The sequence below is a fragment of the Equus asinus genome, chromosome 23 (genome assembly GCF_041296235.1).
Source record: "Equus asinus isolate D_3611 breed Donkey chromosome 23, EquAss-T2T_v2, whole genome shotgun sequence".
NCBI classification, from domain to species: Eukaryota; Metazoa; Chordata; class Mammalia; order Perissodactyla; family Equidae; genus Equus; species Equus asinus.
The window spans coordinates 11,477,960-11,498,235 of NC_091812.1; positions in this window are offsets into that span (position 1 = coordinate 11,477,960).

Below are 20,276 nucleotides of genomic sequence, written 5' to 3' on the forward strand. Positions count from 1 at the left end.
TTTTGCCACCAATAATTTCCTTTAATGTTTCTATAATTTCTAATTTACTCAGTAACTCCCCTGTCTCAGATTGTATCCTAAGAAATTATCAGAAACTTGGACACACTGAAAGGGATCACACTTATGTGGAGATGGCAGTGGTGGGGAAGGACAGAAAGGGGTGGAAATGTATAAATTTTGCCTTGTTTGACAGGCATCTTTACTTCTTTCAGTTTTTAAAAGAGTGCCATTCCTGTCTTCCATTGTAAAGACCAGGGAAATAAAAATCTAATGTTGAGACATAAAAGAGAAGCTTGAACAAAAGTTGACCTTTTAAAAGATGTTAATTGAAGGATTACGTATAATAGGAAAATTAGAAATAGCTTAAATAGCTAATACGAAGAGAGTGATTAATTTGTAATATATAGCATATGTAAAACATAAAACATATACAGCAATTAATTAAAACATTTTCTTTTAAAGAAAGATGTGGTTTTTAATAACTGAAAATTTAACATTTAATTAGATCATCAGGGACATAATTAGATTGAGCTATTTGCAGGAATTTTTAAACTATTTTTTTGTATAAAAACCATTATTACAATGCTGGTGGGAATTAAAACACAAGAAAGGGTCACGCGATCTTGCCAGATCACCCAGCTCCTCCCAGGCTTTGTCAATATGTGTGTGTGACTTGTAAATAATTGTAGTCTGTCAACTCTGTATTTATACATTTTCAGAGGTGATTTTGGAGATGTGTGCTTAAATTTTACAGAGATTTTTTAACAGTGTTTTGAATCATATTTTATGAGTTCTAAAGCACCATAAAAGAAAAATATTTGTCACCTTATATAAAACATCTACATAATAAAAACGCCAATCAACATCTTTATTGTATTTCTGCTATGTTTTCTCAGACAGTTTCTGAGGGAAGAACCATCAACAGCTTTTACTTATTGCTGGAAGAAAGCGGCAATCAGTGGATGAGAAAGGAAAGTCTGAGTGAGTTCTACTTTCTTTAAGTCTCCAAATGGACACTTAAGGGGGAAAATGCTGATTCAGAGCAATGGCTGACAGTGTTCTGGGTTAAGTGAGAGCCTATTCATCCTCTAAACATGTAAGACTGATTGGGAAACAGCTCTATATTTGTTTTCTAGAAAGACTCCACAGTTTATACTTGTGGCCAACTAATGTTACATTTTGTCATTCTTACTAATTTTTTATAGCAATACCTCTTGCTCTTGATGTCTCAATACTTTAACTAAAAATGCTCATAATTTCTAATGGTAGATCCAAGGATATTGTTATTATTGTTGTTGTCATTATTAGTATTTTAAAGTACCATTTATTGAAAATCTACTATTTGCCAGGTACTGTAATATAATTTATCTTAAAACTCCATGGAGAAGAGACTGTTATCAAACTGAGGTTTATGAAGGATTACGTCTCTTGCCCAAGGCCATATATGGCCTTCAACATTTGGATTTAAAACAGTGGCAGGGTAGAGATTAAAACCCAAGTCAAAGCCCACACTCTTTGCCACTATCCTGTACACATCTTGGGCCGCTGCTAGACACACCGGAACCACCTGTTGGATATGCCAGAAACATCTGCCGGATACGCTGAAACCACCTGCCAAATATGCCAGAATCAGGTCCCGGACATGGTGGAAACACCTGCCAGACACGTCCAAATCACCTGTCAGATACGCCAAAACCATGTGCCACACATGCCGGAACCACCTCGTGGACACATCTGCTGGATACTCCAGAAACAGGAAAACCACAGGACGGAACCAGGTGCCAGACAAGCGTGAAGCCCCTTCCAGACTAGCCTGAACCACTTGCTGGACCAGCCTGAATCACTTTATGGACATTCCAGAACCACATGCCCAGCACGCTAAAACCGAGTGACTGACATGCCAGAATCCCCTGCTGAGCACACCTGAACCGGTCACTGTGAAACCACCTGCCGGATACACCAGAACCAGGTGCCGGACATGCCAGAACCACCTGCCAGATACACCAGACACAGGTGTTGCACATGCTGAAACCAGGTTCCCAACATGACTGAACCACCTGCCAGACACGTTGGAGCCACCTGCCGGATATGCCAAAAACAGCTGTTGCACATGCTGGAACCAGGTGCTGGACACACCTGAACCACCTGCTGGACAAGCTTCAACCACCTGCTAGACACAAGGGACCCACTTGCCGGACACGCCGTCATCACCTTCAGGAAACGCCAGAACCATCAAGTGAACATGCCGGAAGCACCAGCCGAACATGCCAGAGCCAGGTGCTTGACACGCCATATCTGCCTGCCAGACACACTGAAATCACCTGCCAGATATGCCAGAACCAGGTCCCGGATACGCCAGAACCAACTTCCAGGCAAGCCAGAAAAATCTGCCGGACACGCCGGAACCACCCCTCAGAGTGGCCAAAACCACGAAAGTGAAATGACCGGATCATGTCCTGGGCATGTTGTAGCCACATGTCAGACACGCTGGAATCAACCGCTGGACATGCTGGAACCAACTGCTGGACACCCCGGAAGCACCCACCGCACATGTCAGAACCACCTTCTGGACATACTGGAAACTCATGCCAGACAACAGGAACCCCTGCCTGACAAGCTGGAACCACCTGAATGACATGTCAGTACCACTGGTCGGACATGCCAAAACCAGCTGCAAGACAAAACTGAAACACCTGCCAGACAAGACTGAACCACCTGCTGGATACACCTGAACCACTTGACAGACACTCCAGAACCGCATTCCAAGCATGCCGGAACCACATGTCCGATATGCCAGAAGCAGGTTCCGGAGGTGCCGAAACCACCTTCAGGACAGGCCTGAACCACCTGCTGGACATGCCTGAACCACCTGACTGACATGCTTCAACCACCTGCTTGACTCCCCGGAACCACCTGCTGGACACCTGTTGGATATGCCGGACCCAGGTGCTGCATACACTGAAACCACCTGCCAAATGCCCCAGAACCAGGTGCCAGACATGGCGGAACCAACTGCCAGACATGTCCAAATCACCTGTCAGATATGCCAAAAGCATGTGCCGGTCACACCAAAAGTACCTCCAGGACACGCCAGAACGATCTGCCAGATACGCCAGAAACAGGTACAGCTAGGGTGGAACCAGGTGCCAGATAAGCCCGAAGCAGCTGCTGGACTAGCCTAAACCACCTCCTGGATGAGCCTGAACCACCTGCTGGACCATCCTGAACCACTTTATGGACATTCTGGAACCACATGCCAGGCACGCTGTAACCAGCTGCCCAACACGTAAGAACCACCTGCTGAACACTCCTGAACCACCTGCCCGACACGTGGGAACCACCTGCCGGATACACCAGAAACAGGTGTCACACATGCCGAAACCAGGTGCTGGACATGACTGAACCACCTGCCAGACATGCTGGAGCCACTTGCTGGATATGCTAAAAACATGTGTTGCACACCCCGGAACCAGGTGCTGAACACGACTGAACCACCTGCCGGACAAGCCTCAACCACCTGCTGGAAGTGACTGAACCACTTGCAGGACACGCCATCACCAACTTCAGGACACACCAGATCCATCTGTTGGACACGCCAGAAGCACCAGCCGAACATGCCGGAGCCAGGTGCTGGACACACCAGAACTGCCTGCTGGACACACCAAAATCACCTGCCGGATATGCCAGAACCAGGTCCCGGTTACACCAGAACCGGCAACCAGAGAGGTCGGAAAAACCTGCCGGTCACATCGGAACTACCAGTCAGATATGCCGAAACCACCACCCCAATTTGACTGGATCAGGTCCTGGACATGTTGTAGCCAGCTGCTGGACACACGGGAATCACCTGCCAGACATGGGGGAACCAACTACCGGACACCCCAGAAGCACCCACTGGACACGTCAGAACCACCTTCTGGACATACTGGAAACTCATGCCAGACAACAGGAACCCCCTGCCTGACATGTTGGAACCACCTGAATGACACACTGGTACCACTGGCCGGACATGCTGGAACCACGTGCCAGACCAAACTGAACCACCTGCCAGACAAGACTGAACCACCTGACAGATACCCCTGAACCACTTGACAGACACTCCAGAAACACATGCCGAGCACGCCAGAACCACCTGTCAGGTATGCCAGAACCAGGTGCCAGACACGCCGGAACCACCTTCCAGACATACCTGAACCACCTGCCAGATATGCTGAAATCACCTGCCGATACCCTAGAACCAGGCCCCTTGTATGCCGGAACAACCAGCCAGACATGCCGGAATCACCCACCAGAAACAGTGGAACCACCACACAGATATATCAGAACCACCCACCAGACCCGCCAGAAACACACCCCAGACACGCCGGAACCACCTGGAACCACCCACTGGACACACTGGAACCACTACTCAGACATGCCGGAACCACCAACCAGACACACCGAACCAACTTCCGGACACAGCAGAAGCACCCACCAGACACCCCAGAACCATCTTCCAAACGTACCAGAACCACATACCGGACACACCAGAACCACCTGTTGGATATGCCAGAACCAGGTGCCGGATACACTGAAACCACCTGCCAAATAAGTCAGAACCAGGAGCCGGACACGACAAAAACGCCTGCCAGACAAGCCGGAACCACCTGCCTAACATGCCAGAACAAACTGCTGGACATGCCGAAATCACCTTCCGGACATGCCAGAAAGAGTTCCTGGATATGCCAGAACCAATTTCCATAAAATGCTAGAACAACCTGCTGGACATGCTAGAATCAACCACCGGACACATCGGAACCACCTTCCTGACATACCAGAAACTCATGCCAGACACACAGGAACCCCCTGCCTGTCATGCCAGAACCACCTGAATGACATGCCAGTACCATTGGCCAGACATGCCATAACCACCTGCCAGAGAAAACTGAACCACCTGCCAGAAAAGACTGAGCCACCTGCTGGACATGCCTGAACCACTTGACGGACATTCCAGAACCACATGCCAGATACGCTGGAACCACCTGCAGTACAGGCCTCAACCACCTACTGGACATGCCTGAACCACCTGGTGGACACACCGCAACCACCTTCTGGATGCGCTGGAACCATCTGGTGGACATGCTGGAACCACCTGAATAACATGCGGGAACCACCTGACTAACATGCCGGAACCACGTGCCAGACACGCCAGCACCACCTGCTGGAAACCCCCGAACCACAGCCCAGACATACTGGAAGGACATGCTGGACATGCAGGAACCAATTGCTGCACACACCTGGACCACATGCTGGACACCACCAAAGCACATCCTGGAGAGGCCTGAATCAGCTGCTGGACATGCCCAAACCACCATTTGGACACTTCAGGACCATGTTTCAGAAATGCCTGTACCACAGGACGGCCATGTCTGGACCATGTGCCGGATGCATCTGGACCAGCTGACAGACATGCCTGAACAACCAGCTGGACACCCCGGAACTACCTGCCAGGCATACCGGAACCATCCACTGGAAACGCCTGAATCACCTGCCTGATATGTTGGAACCAACTGCCGGAAATGTTGGAAACAACACCCGGACAATCTGCAACCACCCATTGGAGACACTAGAATCAGATCCTGGACACACCGGAAGCTCCTGCCGGACACTCTGGAACCACCTTCTGGAACCACTGGAATCACCCACCGGATACGAAGGAACCACCTTCCAGACACACCAGAACCACTTGTCAGATTCGGCGGAACCAGGTGCTGGACATGATGAAACCACCTGTCGGATATGCCAGAACCAGGTGCCAGACACGAGAGACCCACCTGCTGGACAAGCCGGAACCACCTGCCTGACATGCTGGAACAACCTGCCGGACACGCCAAAATCACCTGCCTCATACACCGGAACCAGGTCCTGGAAAAACCTGCCAGACACACCGAAACCACCACCTGCACACTCCGAAACCACCAACCCGATTCTGGCAGTTCCTGCAGGTGGTTCCAGCATGTCTGGCAGGTGCTTTTGGTGTGCTGGGACCTGATTCTGCCATCTCCGGTGGGTGGTTCCAGAGTGTCCTTGTGGTGGTGTCCAGCAGTTGGTTCCAGCGCGTCAGGCAGGTGGTACAGGCGTTTCTGGGAGGTGCTTTGGGGGTGTCTGGCGAGTGGTCCGGGTGTGTCTGGCAAGTGGTTCCAGCATGTCCGGCATGTCCTTCCAGTATGTCTGGCCTGTAATTCCTCATGTCCAGCCAGTGGTTCTGGCGTGTCCGTCACCTGGTTCTGGCATGTTTGGCAGGTGGTTCTGGCAAGTCCACCAGATGGTTCTGGCTCATCCTGAAGGTGGTTATAGCATATCTGGCAGGTGGTTCAATCATGTCCAGCAGGTGGTTCAGTCTTGTTCAGCAGGTGGTTCAGTCGTGTCCAGCACCTGCTTCTGGCATGTGAGAAAGCTGTTTCTAGCATATCCAGCAGGTGGCTCCAGTGAGTCCGGCAGGTGTTTCAGTTGTGTCCAGCACCATGTTTCTGTGCGTGCGACACCTGTTTCTGGCATATCAGGCAGGTATTTCTGGCATGTCCAGCAGGTTTTTCACTCAAGTCTGGCAGTTGGTTCAGGCGTGTCCAGCAGGTGGTTCTGGCATGTTGGGCACCTGGTTCCAGCATGCCCAGCATGTGATTTGGGAATGTCTGTAATGTGGTCCTGGCTGGTCCAGCAGTGGTTCAGACTAGTATGGCAGCTGCTTCAGGCTTGTCTGGCACCTGGTTCTGGCCTGTCCTGGACCTGTTTCTGGTATATCTGGCAGATGGTGCCGGTGTGTCTAAGAGGTGGTTCCGGTGTGTCTGGCAGATGGTTTTGGTGTACTCAGCAGGTGATTTGGAAGTGGCCGGCAGGTGTTTCCTCCATGTCTGGCAACTGGTTCTGGCGCATTTGGTAGGTGGTTTCAGTGTATCCGGCACCTGGTTCCCCCATATGCAAAAGTTGGTTCCAGCATGTCTGGCAGGTGGTTCCGGGGTGTCAGACCAGAGATTCCACCATGTTTTGCAGATGGATCAGTGCTGTCCAGCAGGTGGATCAGTCGTTCTGGCAGTGGGTTGCAGCATATCTGGCGGTGGTTGTGGCGTGTCCAGAAGGTGGTTCTGTCGTGTTCGGCAGGTGGTTCTGGTGAGTCAAGCAGGTGGTTATGGCATGTTTGGCAGGTGGTTCAGGCGTGTCTGTCAGCTGGTCCAGGTGCATCTGGCACATGGTCCAGGCATGGCGGTCCCGTGGTCCAGGCATTTCTGAAACATGGTTCTGACATGTCCGAAAGATGGTTTGGGCGTGTCTGGCATCTGATTCAGTCCTCTCCGAGAGGAGCTTTGGGGGTGTCCCACAGGTGGTCCTGGTGTTTCCGGCCAGTGGTTCAGCATGTCTGGCACGTCATTCGAGTATGTGTGGTCTGGGGTTCTGGTTTGTATAGCAGGCAGATCCAGTGTGTCTGGCACCTGGCTCCGGCATGCTTGGCAGGTGGTTCTGGCATGTCCACCAGATGGTTCCAGTGCATCCTGAAGGTGGTTATGGCGTGTCCAGCAGGTGGTTCAGGCTTGTCCGTCACTTGGTTCCGTCGTGTCCAGCACCTGCTTCCAGCATTTGCGTCACCTGTTTCTGGCATATCTGGCAGGTGGCTTCAGCATGTCCAGTGGGTGGTTCAGTCATCTCCTGCACCTGGTTATGGCGTGTGCAACAACTTTTTCTAGCGTATCTGGCAGGTGATTCCAGCATGTCTAGCAGGTGGTTCACGCTAGTTTGGCAGGTGTTTTGGGTGTGTCCAGCAGGCGGTTCTGGCCTTAGGGCACCAGGTTCCGCTGTGTCCAGCACTTGGTTCTGGCATATCCTGCAGGTGGTTTCAGTGTATCTGGCCCCTGGTTCCAGCATATCCAACAGGTGGTTCCGGTGTGTCTAGCAGGTGGTTCAGATGTGTCTGGGAAGGGGTTCTGTTACATTCGGAAGGTGCTTCCGGCGTGTCTGGTGGGTGATTCCAGTGTGTCTGGCAGTTGGTTCCAGCATGTGTGGCTGGTGGTTCCATCGTGTCTGTTTGCTGGTTCTGATGTGTCCGGTGGGTGCTTCTGGGGTGTCCGGCAGCTGCTTCCCACATGTCCAGAGGGTGATTTCACCACATCCAGCAGGTGGCTATGGCGTGTCCAGGATCTGAATCCATCAAGTTGGGTGGTGGTTTTGGTATGTTTGGGTGGTGGTTCCTGCGTGTCCAGCAGGTGATTTTGGCGTGTCTGGCAGATGGTTCCAGTGAGTCAAGTAGGTGGTTGCAGCGTGTCAGGCAGGTGGTTCAGGTGTGTCCAGTAGGTGGTTCAGGCCTGTTCGGAAGGTGGTTTCGGCACATCCAGCACCTGGTTCTGGCATATCTGACATGTCGTTCCAGCGTGCCCAGCATGTGATTCCAGATTGTCCATCAAGTGTTTCAGGCATATCCAGCAGGTGTTTCAGTCTTTTCTGGCAGGTGGTTCCAGCATGTCCTGCCAGGGGTACTGGCGTGTCATTCAGGTAGTTCCAGCATGTCAGGCAGGGGCTTATAACATGCCCAAGACCTGATTCTGGCGTCTCCAGTGCATGGTTCCAGAGTGTCCGGGTTGTGGCTCCGATGTGTCCAGCAGTTGGTTCCAGCATGTCAGGCAGGTGGTTCAGGCGTTTCCAGGGGATGGTTCCGGTATGTCCAGCAGGTAGTTCAGGTGTGTCCAGCAGGTTGTTCAGGCATGTCTGTCAGCAGGTTCAGCTGCATTTGGGACATTGTCCTGGCATGGCCATCCCGTGGTCCAGGCATTTCTGAAACGTCGTTCTGACGTGTCCAAAAGGTGGTTTGGGCATGTCCAGCATCTGATTCAGGACTGTCCAGGAGGTGCTTTGGTGGTATCTGGCAGGCAGTCCAGGTGTGTCCAGCATTGATTCCGGCATGTCCAGTGTTTCTTTCTAGAATGTCTGGAGTTTGGTTCTGGGACGTCCAGCGGGCGATTCCAGTGTGTCCAGCACCTGGCTTTTCAGTAGGTGGTTCCTGCATGTCCACCACATGGTCCCAGCGTGTCCTGAAGGTCATTCTGGCATGTCCAATAGGTATTTCAGTCCTGTCCAGCAAGTGCTTCAGGCTTGTTCGGCAGTTGGTTCAGTCGTGTCCAGCACCTGGTTCCAGCGTGCGTGACTCCTGTTTCTGGCATTTCTGGCAGGTGATTCTGGTGTGACCAGCAGTTGGTTCATGCAAGTCTGGCAGGTGATTCAAGCGTGTCCAGCAGGTGGCTCTGGCATGTCAGGCAGCTGGTTCCACCTTGCCCAGCATGTGGTTCCAGAATGTCCGTAAAGTGGTTCAGGGTGGTCTAGCAGATGGTTGAGGCTAGTCATGCAGCAGCTGCAGGCTTGTCTGGCACCTGGTCCTGGCCTGTGCTGGACCTGTTTCTGGTGTATCCAGCAGGTGGTTCTGGCATGTCCTGCACATGGTTTTGGTGTATCTGACAGGTGATTTGGACGTGTCTGGCAGGTGTTTCTGCCATGTCTGGCACCTGATTCTGGTGATTTCGGCAGGTGGTTTCAGTGTATTTGGCACCTCGTTCCGGCATATCCAACAGGTGGTTCTGGTGTGTCAGGCAGGTGGTTCAGGTGTTTCTGGCATGTGATTCTGGTACGTCTGTAAGGTGGTTCTGGGATGTCCAGTGGGTGCATCCAGAGTGTCTGGCAGTTGGTACCGGCATGTCTGGAGGGTGGTTCTGGATGTCTGAGTGGTGGTTCCAGTGTGTCGGGTGGGTAGTTCTGGCATGTCTGTTGGGTTGTTCTGGCGTAAAAGAGGCCAGGTTCCGGCGTATCTGGCAGGTGATTTTGGCGTGTCCAGCAGGTTGTTCTGGCAAGTCAAGCAGATGATTGCGGTGTGTCCCACTAGGTTGTTCAGGCATGTGCAAAAGGTGGTTCAGGTCTATCCTGAAGGTGGTTTCTGCACGTCTGGCACCTGGTTCTGGCATATCTGACATGTGGTTCCAGCGTGCCCGGCATGTGGTTCCAGATGTCTGTAAAGTGGTTCAGTAATATCCGACTGGTGGTTCAGTCTTGTCTGGCGGGTTATTCAGCTTTCTCTGGCTTGTGGTTCCGGCATGTCCTGCCAGTGGTACTGGCGTGTCATTCAGGTGGTTCCAGCATGTCTGGCAGGGGTTTCCTGAGTGTCTGGTATGAGTTTCCAGTGTGTCTGGAAGGTGGTTCTGATGTGTCAGGAGGGTGCTTCTGGGGTGGCTGGCAGTTGGTGCCCGCATGTCCAGTGAGTGATTCCAGCGTGTGCAGCAGGTGGGTACAGCGTGTCCAGGACCTGATTCTGTCATGTCGGATGGTGGCTTTGGCATCTTTGGGTGGTGGTTCTGGCGTGTCCAGTAGGTGATTTCAGCATGTATGGCAGGTTTTTCCACCCTGTGTGGAAGTTGGTTCTGGTGTATTCAGGACTTGGTTTTGGGGTATCCAGAAGTTGATTTTGGCGTGTCTGGCAGGCTATTCTGGTGTGTCTGGCACGTGGTTCTGGCTTGTCTGGCATGTGGTTCTGGCATGTCCACCACCTGGTTCTTGTGTATCCGGTGGGTGGTTTCATGGTGTCCAGCACCTGGTTCTGCTGTATCTGACAGGAGGTTCCGGCGTGACTGTCAGGTGTTTCCAGGGTCTCAGGCAGGTGGTTCTGGTGTGTCTGGCTGGTGGTTCAGCTGTGTTTGGCAGGTGGATCAGTGCTGTCCAGCAGGAGGATCAGTCATGTCTGGTGGTTGGTTTCAGCATATCTGGGGGTGGTTCCAGCATTTTCAGACGGTGGTTCTGGCATGTCGAGAAGGTGGCTCCATCGTGTCTGGCTGGAGCCCAATAACCTGCATCCCTTGGCAGACAGTCCAGAACCACCTGCCAGGCACGCCAGCACCACCTGCCAGCTAAGCCAGCACCAGGTGCCAGACACAACTAAACCACCTGCCAGACAAGTTGAACCACCTGCTGGAGAGGTCTGAGCCACCTGCCAGACATGCCAGAACCATGTCCTGGGCACGCCGGAACCACCTGCTGAACAGGAAGGGAAAAGCTGACAGACAGCCCTGATCCACCCAACGGACATGCCATAACCACAGTCCAGACATGACAGCATCACCTTCTGGACATGAGAGAACCACATTCTGGACATGCCAGAACCACTCCTCAGACACACCAGAACCACCCACCGGACATGACAGAACCACCTTCCAGACACGCTGGAACCACCTGACACACTGGAGCCACCTTACTGACATGCAGGCATCACCCAACAGACATGCCAGAACCACCTGAGGGACACGCTGGCACCACCTGCTGGTTACACCAGAATGAGGTGGCAGGAATGCCAGAACCAGCTGCCACTCAAGCCTGAAAAATCTGTCAGACCAGCCTGAACCACCTGCTGGACATGCCTCAATCACCAGGCAGACACACTTCATCCACCCGATAGACATGCCAGAACCAACTGCAGGACCCACCGGAACCACCTGCCGAACACACAGGAACCAAATTCCAGTCACATGGAAACCACCTGTTGGATACACTGGAACTAGGTGCCTGGTTCACTGAAACAACAAGCTGGATACGCCGGAACCAGGTGCCAGACATGCTGAAACCAGGTACCAAATATGCTAAACCCACCTTTTGAATATGCCAAAACCAGGTGCTGGACACTCGCAAACCACCTGCTGGACATAGCCAGACCACCTTTCGGACATGTCAGAACCACATTTCAGAAACACCTGGACCACGGGATGGCCATGTCTGGAACACGTGCCAGGTGCACCTGGACTACCTGACGGACATGCCTCAACAACCTGCTGGACACGCCCGAACTATCTGCCGGACATAGTGAAATGATCCACTGGAAATGCCAGAACTGCCCAGCAGACATGACAGAACCACCTTCCGGTCTTGCCCCAGCCACATGCTGGACACTCTGGAACCACCTGCCTGGCACGCAGGATCCACCTGCCGGATATGCCAGAACCAGGTGCTGGACTCGCCAGAACCACCTGCAGGACTGGAGGGAACCACCACCCGGACATGCCAGAACCACCTGCTGGACAACCCTTAACCACCAGCCAGACATGCTGGAACCACAGACCAGATATGCAGGAAGGTCATGCTAGACACAGCAGAGCCACCTGCCATACCTACCTGGACCACCTGCCACACACGCCTGAAGAACCTACTAAACACTTCCGAACTGCCTCCAGACAAACCCAAACCACCATTCTGACATGTCAGAAACACGTTTCAGAAATGCCTGGACCATGGGACTGCCACACCTGTAGCAGGTGCCAGAAGCACCTGCATCACCTGACGGGCATGCCTGAACAATCTGCCAGACATGCCAGAACCACCTGATGGACATGCGAGAACCACTTCCCTGAGATGATGGAACCACTTTTCTGACAAGCAGGAACCATGCCCCGGACACACAGTAACCACATGCAGGACATAATGATCCCCCAGCTGGACACAACTGATCCACCCACCAAACGCAGCTGAATCACCCACGGGACACACCAGAATCACCTGCCAGACATGATGGAACCACCTTCCGGACATGCTGGAACCACTCATTGGACACACCGGAACTACTCACTGGACATGATGGAATCACCTTCTGGGCATGCCAGAACCACCTGACTGACATGCAGGAACTAACTGACTGAGACACCAGAATCACCCGCCAGTCATGCCAGAACCTCCTGCGGGACACACCACAACCCCCTGCCAGTTACAGCAGAACCAGCTGGCAGGAACACCAGAACTGGCAGATGGACAAGCCTGAACAACCTGCCGGAGCAGCCCGAATCACCCACCGGACATGACTGAACCACCTGCCAGACATGCCAGAACCACATGCTTGACTCGCCAGAACAACTTACTGGACGTGCTGAAATCACCTGACAGATACTCCAGAACCAGGCCACTTATATGCAGGAACCACATGCAGGACAAGCTGGAATGACCCGACAGGCAGCCTGAACCACAACTCAGACACACCGGAACCACCCACCAGACACACCAGAGTCAGGCCCGGGACACAGCACAACCAACTGCAGGACATGTAGGAATCACCTGTAGGACACACCGGAACCACCTTAAGAAAATACTGGAACCACGTGCCAGACACACAGGAACCACCTGCCAGACACCATGGAACCAACTGTCAGATACGCTGGAACCAGGCACCTGATACGCTGAAACCACCTGCTGAATACACCAGGACCATGTGCCAGACACGCCGGAAGCATGTGATGGATACACCAGAAACAGGTCCAGCACAGGCCAGAACCAGGTGCAGGACATGCCTGAAACACCTGCTGGACACACCTGAACCACCTGCTAGACCAGCCTAAACCACTTTACGGACAATCCAGAACCACATGCTGGGCACACCAGAACCAGGTGGCCAACACACCAGAACCACCTGCTGGACACGCCTGAACCACCAGCCAGTCTTGTAAGAACCACCTGACAGATGCACCAGAAACACCTGCCAGATACGCCAGAAACAGGTGTCGCACATGCCAAAACCAGGTGCCAGACATGATTAAACCACTTGCAAGACACGCCAGAACCAGGTGCCCCACACGACTGAATCACCTGAGGGACAAGACTGAACCATCTGCCAGAGAGGCCTGCACCACCTGCCAGACATGCCGAAACCACTTTCTGGACTGTTTCAGATGCCAGAACCGCCCACTGGACATGGGTGAACCAGCTGCCTGCCACGATGGAACGAACTGCCGGAATCTTGGAACCACCAATGGGACACTCTGGAACCACCCACCAGAGACTCGAGAATCAGGGCCAGGACACGCCAGAAGTACCCACAGGACACACTGGAAGCACCTGACTGACATGCAGGAACCACCTTCTGGACACGATGGAACCATGACTATGGCACTCCAGAACCAACTCCTGGACATGCTGGAAGCACCCAACGGACACGCCGGAACCATCTTCCAAACATAGAAGAACCACATGCCAGACACACAGGAACCACCTGCCAGACACGTCAGAACCACCTGTTGGATATGCCGGAATCAGGTGCCAGATACACTGAAACCACCTGCTGAATACACCAGAACCAGGTGCCGGACACGCCACAAACACCTGCCAGACAAGCCAGAACCACCAGCCTAACATGCCAGAGCAACCTGCTGGACACGCCAAAATCACCTGTAGTTCCGGCGTGTCCAGCACGTGGTCCTGGCATATCTGAGAGGTGGTTCCGGCATGCCAGGCATGTGATTTCAGAGTGTCCGTGAAGTGGTTCTGGCGTATCTGGCAGGTGATTTCGGTGCTCTGTCGTGTCCAGGACCTGGTTTTGGCATGTGCAACACCTGTTTCTGGAGTATCCAGGAGGTGGTTCTCACAAGATTGGCAGGTGGTTCAGGCTGGTCTAGCAGGTGGTCCTGGCGTGTCGGGCACCTGGTTCCAGTGTGCCTGGCATGTGGTTCCGGATTGTCCATCAAGTGGTTCAGGCTGGTCTAGCAGGTGATTCAGGTGTGTGTGGCAGCTGTTTCAGGCATGTCCGGCACCTGGTTCTGGCCTGTGCCAGACCTGTTTCTGGTGTATCCATCACATGGTTTAGGAGTGTCCAGCACATGGTTCTGGCATATTCGGCAGTTGGCTTCAGTATCCTGGGCGCCTGGTTCTGGCGTATCTGACAGTTGGTTCCGTGGTGTCTGGCAGTTGGTTCCCGTGTGTCTTGTGTGTGTGTTTCCAGTACATTCTTAAGGTGGTTCTTGCGTGTCTGGCTGGTGGCTACTGTGTATCCGGGACCTGATTCCGGCGTGTCCAGTTGGTGCTTTCAGAGTGTCCTGGTGTTGGTTCCGGCGTGTCTGGCAGTTGGTTCCCACATGTCCGGTGGGTGATTCTGGCATGTCTGGCAGGTTGTTCTGGCCTTTGACAGAAATTGGTTCTGGCATATCCAGGACCTGGTTCTGGTGTATCCGGCAGGTGATTTTGGCGTGTCTGGCAGGTGGTTCCGGTGAGTCAAGCAGGTGGTTCTGGCGTGTTTGGCAGGTGGTTCAGGCGTGCACAGCAGGTGGTTTAAGTCTGTCCAGGAAGTGGTTCCGGCATGTCTGGCACATGGTTCTGGCTTATTTGGCAGGTGGCTTCAGCGTACCACGTGCCTGGTTCCGGCGTATCTGACAGTTGGTTCCATGGGGTCTGGCATGTGTTTCTGGTACATTCTTAAGGTGGTTCCTGCATGTCCGGCAGATGCTTCAGTCTTGTCTGGCAGTTGGATCAGTCATGTGGGACACCTGGTTCTGGCGTGTGCTGCACCTGTTTCTGGCGTATCTGGCAGGTGGCGCTGGCGTGTCCGGCAGGTGGTTCCATTATGTCTGGCACATGGTTCCTGGGTATCATGCAGGTGATTTTGACGCGTCCTGTGGGTTGTCCCAGCGTGTCCAACACCTGGTTCTGGCATGTCCAGGAGGTAGTTTTAGCGAATCAGGCACCTGGTTCCAGCGTATCCAACAGGTGGTCCTGGCATGTCTGGTAGGTGATTCTGGTGTGTGCGGCACATGGTTGCGGTGTATCTGGCAGGTGATTTCAATGCGTCCAGCAGGTGTTTCCAGCATATCTGGCACCTGCTTCTGTCATGTTTTGCAGGGTTTTCATTCATTACCTGCACCTGTTTTTGGCGTGTGCAATACCTGTTTCTGGATTATACTTCAGGTAGTCCCAGTGTGCCCAGCAGGTGGTTCTTGCAAGTCTGGCATGTGGCTCAGGCACATCCAGCAGGTGGTTCTGGCGTGTTGGACACCTGGTTCCAGCATTTCTGGCAGGTGGTTCCCGACCATTCAGCAGGAGGTTGCACCATGTCCCCTACCTGATTGCAACGTGTGTTTTGCGTGGTTCTGGTGTGTCCCTGTAGTGCCTCCAGTGTGTCCTGCAGGTGGTTCCAGCACATGTGGTCAGTTTTCCCGGCGTATAAGGAGATTGGTTCCAGCCGTCAGTCGAGTCTGGCTGTTGGTTGCAGCTTATCCAGGGGTGGTTCTGGCATCTCCACAAGGTGGTTCCAGTGTGTCCAGCAGGTGATTCCAACATGTCAGGTGGGTGGTTACAGCACATAACCCCAGGCCAGATATAATTAAATGATACGTTGGATATGCCCAACCACTTGCTGGAAACACCCAGACCACCTGCTGGACACCCCCAAAGCACTTCCCGGAGAGGAGCAAATCAGATGTCTGGCACACCCAAACCATCTTTTGGGCACATCAGAACCATATTTCAGAAATGCCTGGAGAGGTCGGCCATGCCATGTGCCATGCCATGTGCCAGGTGCACCTGGACCAGCTGACTAACAGGCCTGAACATCTTGCCAGACTTGCCAAACTACCCTCTGGCCATACCGCAACCATCCACCAGAAACGCCTGAACCACCTGCCTGACACGCTGGAACCAACTTCTGGAAACATGGGAGCCACCACCTGCAAACTCTGGAACCAACCCCAGAGAAGCAAGAATCGGGTCCCGAACATGCTGGAAGCACCTGCCGGACATGGTGGGACAACCTGCATGAACTGCCAGAATCACCCACCGAACACAATGGAACCACCTTCCTGACACGCCAGAAGAACCTGTCTGACACGCTGGAACCACCTGCCAGGCACGATGGAATCACATTTTGGACATGCTGGAACCACCCTAGGACATGCTGCAACAAACCACCAGAGATGACTGATCTACCTGCTGGACAGAACTGATCCACCTGTCAACCATGGCTGAACCAGCAGCTGGACACAGCAGAAACACCTGCCTGACACCCCAGAACCACCTTCCTGACAAGCTGGAACCACAGGTCGGATACAGCAGAAGTAGGTGCCAGACAATGCAAATGCACCTGCCAGATATGCCAGAACCAGGTGCCAGACATACCAGAACCACCCTCCAGACATGCCAGAGCTAACTGCCAGACATGCCGGAAGCACCCGCCGGACACGCCAGAACCACCTTTCGAACATAACAGAACCACATGCCAGATACACCTGCCCCACCTGCCTGACATGCCTGAACCACCTGTTGGGTATGCCAGAACCCGGTGCCGGACACACCAGAACCACATGCCGAACAATCTGGAACCGCCTGCCAGACACGCCAAAACAACCTGCTGGACATGCTGAATTCACCTGCCACACATGCTGGAATCATCACCCAAACATGCCAAAACCACCATCTGACATGATGGAATCAGGTCCTGGACACGACATAGCCAGATTCAGGGCACACCGGAATCACATGCCAGACATGTGGGCACCAACTGCTGGACACCCCGGAAGCACTCACCTGACACGTTGGAACCACCTTCCAGACGTACCGGAAACTCATGCCAGACACTCAGGAACCCCCTGCCTGACATGCTGGCACCACCTGAATGACACGCCAGTACTACTGGCAGGGCATGCCAGAACCACCTGCCGGACAAAGATGAACTACCTGCCAGACAAGACTGAACCACCTGCCAGATATTCCTGAATCACTTGACAGATAATCTGGAACCACATGCTGGGCATGCAAGAACCACATGTCAGATATGCCAGTACCAGGTGCTGGACGCCCCAAAACCACCTTCACGACAGGCCTGAACCACCTTCTGGACAGGCCTGAACCACCTGCTGGACATGCGCAACCATCTGGTGACTTGCCGGAACAACCTGCCAGACACACCAAAATCCCTTCCTGGATACACCAGAAGCACGCCATTATATGCTGGAACAACCCAACAGACATCCCAGAATCAACTGCCGGACACTCCAGAAGCACCCACTGGACACGCCGGAGCCACCTTCTGAACATACCGGAATCACATGCCAGACACCTGCCACACATGCCAGAACCACCTGTTCTATATGCGGGAACCAGATGGCAAATACACTGAAACCACCTGCCAAATACACCAGAACCAGGTGCCGGACATGGCAGATACACCTGCCTGAAATGTACAAATCAGCTGTCAGTTAAGCTGAAACCCTGTGTCGGACATGCCGAAACCATCTGCTGGATACGCCAGAAACAGGTCCAGCACAGGCCGGACCCCGGTGCCGGGCAAGCCTGGAGCTGCTGCAGGACTAGCCTGAACCATCTGCTAGACCACCCTGAACCACTTTACGGACATTCCAGAACCACATGCCGGGCATGCCAGAACAAGCTTCCTGACACACCAGAACACACTTCCACACAGGCCGGAAAAGCCTGTGGCACATGCCTAAATCACCAACCAGACACACAAGAACCACCTCCCAGACATGCCAAAACCACCACCTGAAATGAGGGAATCAGGTCCTGAACACACTGTAGTCACCTGCCTGATACCATGCAAACACCTGCCAGACACACCAGGACAACCTGTTGGATACGGCAGAACCATGGCCAGACACCCTGAAACCACTTGCCAGAGATGGCAGAACTAGGTGCCAGACACGCCAGAACCACCTGCCAGACAGGCCAGAACAACCTGCCAGACACACCAAAATCACCTGCTGGATACGCCAGAACCAGGTCCTGAATACACCAGAAGCAACTTCCACAGAGTCTGGAAAAACCTGCTGCACATGCTGAAATCACCTGCCAGACACGCCGGAACCACCACCTAGACATGCAAAGACCACTACCCAACATACAGAATCAGGTCCTGGACACACTGGAATCACCCTCTGGACATGCAGGAACCAAAAGCTGGACAACCTGGAAGCACCCACCTGACACATCACAACCACCTTCCAAAAATACCGGAAACTCATGCCTGACACACAGGAACCCCAAGCCTGACACACTGGAACCACCTGAGTGACACGCCAGTACCACTGGCAGGACATGCCAGAACCACCTGCCAAACAAGCTGAACCACCTGCCAGATACGCATGAACCACTTGATGGACAATGTGGAACCACATGCTGGGAATGCAGGAACCACATGTCAGATATGCCAGAACCTGGTGCTGGAAGTGCTGAAACCACCTTCTGGACAGGCCTGAACCCACCTGCTGGACACGCATGAACGACCTGCTGGGCACACCGCAACCACCTGCTTGACTCGCTGGAACCATCAGCCAGATAGGCCAAAATTATCTGCCAGATATGCTGGAACCAGGCCCCTAGATGCCAGAACAACCCAACAGACATGCCAGAACCACCCGTCGGACACACTGGTACCACCACTCAGACACACCAGAACCACCCACCAGACATGCCAGAGCTAACTGCCAGACACGCCAGAAGCACCCACCGGACACGCCAGAACCACCTTCCGAACATAACAGAACCATATGCCAGATACCCCTGCACCACATGCCAGACATGCCAGAACCACCTGTTGGATATGCCTGAACCAGGTGCCAGGTACACTGAAACCACCTACCGAATATGCCAGAAACAGGTGCTGGACATGGCAGAACCTGGTGCCCTAAGTGCAGAGCCACCTGCTGGACACAACTGAACCACCTGCCAGACTTGTGCGAACCACCTGATGGACATGCTGGAATCACCTGCTAGATATGCTAGAAAAAGGTGTCACACACTCCGAAACCAGGTACTGGACATGAGTGAACAACCTGCCAGACACGCTGGAGCCATCTGACGGATATGCCAGAAACAGGTGTCACACATGCTGAAAGCAGGTGCTGCACACGACTGAAGCAAGTGACGGAACAGCCTGAACCACCTGCTCGACACACTGTAACCAACTTCAGGATGCACTGGAACCATCTGCTAAACATGCCGGAAGAACCTGCTGAGCACGCTGGAACCAGGTGCTAGACACACTGGAACTGCCTACTGGACATGCCAGAAACACAGGCAAGACACAATTGAAGGACACACCAGACATGCCGAACCACTTGCCAGAAACACCCGGACCACCTGCCGGACACCCCCAAAGCACCTCCTGAATAGGACTGAATCAGATGCCGGACATGCCCAAACAACATTTCGGACACATAAGAACCATGTTTCAGAAATGTGTGGAACACAGGATGGCCATGCCAGGACCAAGTGCCAGATGCAACTGGACCACCTGACAGACATGCTTAAACAACCTGCCAGACACACTGGAACTACCCACCAGACATACTGGTACCATCCACCAGAAAAACCTGAACTACCTGCCTGACACACTGGAACCAACTGCTGGGCACGTCGGAACCACCACCCAGACACTCTGGAACCATGCACTGGAGATGCCAGAATCAGGTCCTGGACATGCTGGTACCACCTGCAGGAACTGGCAGAATCAGCTG